Source organism: Cavia porcellus, unplaced genomic scaffold, assembly GCF_034190915.1.
Source record: "Cavia porcellus strain 051 isolate PalLab524CR breed Dunkin Hartley unplaced genomic scaffold, mCavPor4.1 scaffold_4, whole genome shotgun sequence".
NCBI classification, from domain to species: domain Eukaryota; kingdom Metazoa; phylum Chordata; class Mammalia; order Rodentia; family Caviidae; genus Cavia; species Cavia porcellus.
Window position 1 is genome coordinate 82,816,562 of NW_026947487.1, and position 2,056 is coordinate 82,818,617.

Below are 2,056 nucleotides of genomic sequence, written 5' to 3' on the forward strand. Positions count from 1 at the left end.
ACAAGAGAACATGAAAATAATTGAAAATAGGATCTCCTCAGTCACTGGGTATGAAGGTTAGAATCATTATTTCCTGATTCCTTGTTATTTTTAAAAGATCTCTCTTCCTGTTCACTAGCTGCAATTGTCTTCAAGGTCTGAAATTCTATCTTCACTTTCTTATGTCAAAACCGTTGAGGCGGTTTTGACAGCTTTCAATGGAATTTTTGATTTCCTGTATATCTCTTTGAATCTGCTTCATATATTCTATTTTTTTTCTTATATTGTTCATCAAAGGATTCTATCTTTTGCGTTGTTCCTCTAATTTTTTAACTGTGTCTTCTTTAGATGTGTTCAGCATTTCTTTCATTACTTTTGTCATTTCTTCTTTTACCTGGGAGATTATTTCTAATTTGAATTCCTTTAGAGCTTCCCGGAGTTGCTTCTTTATTTTTGTTGCTATTATTTCAGGTACTTTAGGTATTTCAGGTGCATGCCTTATATTTTCTTCTATGTGCATGGCTCCTAGGCTTTCTTGGGATGGGCTGAAGGTTTGAGATTGCATTTTGGTCTTTTGTTCTGTCATTTTCCTATATTTCTGTGTTTCAAGTGATGTTCCAAAGCTTCACCTGGATGTGTTAGAAATCCTCTCCTATGCCCTGGGCTCCTAGGACTGAATCAAAGTTCTTTATCCCACCAACTCAACTTCCTTTCTTCCTTTAGCTATCTAGTCTGTGGAAAACTTTTTTTTTCTTTAGGTTTTGCTAATCCGAATACAAAACATAACTCTTTATCTAATATTCAGCAGCTCAGGTAGGAATCTTTCTGAGAGGAAACATATATGTGTCTCCAGGACAAGATAATAAAGATGTGTGAGTCTCACAAGGTCCATGATATCCCTTCAGTGGCTCTTTGTAATCTTCTCCACTTAACACTTCACAAGAAAACACACTTGAAGGCAAGAGAGAAGCACATTTCTTAGATTGATTATTAATTTGCTATCCAAGCTTATTTCAAATTACTGAGCTGAAATGATATTCTAATTTAAACCTCCTGAAGAACTGCAACTATAGACACAGTTCCAAGAAAATCTTGTAACTCAAAGGAAATCGATAAGGACTAGGGTTTTTCTAAACCCTTGTCCAGAGAGTATATGACCCTTGCCTTCATAGTGAGCAGAAACTTCCTGAGTCTCTGATTTAGGATCAGTTTATTTCTTCTTCTCCTGGACACTGGTGGTGTAATGGAATGACAAGACATTACTATGCCCACTGATATTGACTCTACATTTGAGACTCTTGTAGAAACACCTAGCCCAGGTTTACCTACTGTACAGCCTGCTTAAGGACAAATAACAAGTTAGCCTGGATAGATAATCTGCAGTCAAACATTCTCTGCCAGTTCACCAAATAAACTGGAATCTAGGAGAGAAATGGTAGGGCATTTCACTGTGTTTGCGAGTTTACCTCTGTAGCCTCAACTCAGAGGAACTCTGTGTCCCTCATGATTATAGAGCTTCCTCAATGACAGAGTAAAAGATCTCTAGTAATCTCAACCCAGGAAATTTCCTATATTATTCAAAGGGGTACAGAATTTTACATTTTTCCTTTTCCCAACAAGTTTTTATGAGCGTCCTGATGGAGGGGTGTTTTGCTGTTCTTCTCCCCAAACTTTATAGGATTTTGGTCTTTCTTGGAAAAAGGTCTGGGGAGGGCTCTGTACCTGCATGCTGGAGACACAATTTCTCCAGTCTTACCACACTTCCTTATGAATACCTGACAGAAGTCCATAAAGAAGTGTCTGTCATGGGTATAAACTCCCATGTGGGAATCTGGTTCCCAGGGATTTTGTGCACTCATCCTGGAAGTTCATAAAACACTATAATCTTCTCATAGGAGCAAGCTGAGTCAAGGTTCAAATCCACCTCTCCTCTAATGAGCTTGTTTTCCATTAGATCAGGATAATTATTCACCAAGCTATCCCTGCAGGGACATTGTACTCTGATGTTGCCTCTGTCTTCATCCTTTCTCTGAGGAAAATAGATTTGTTTCCATCTCCAACTCAAGAGACAGACTAA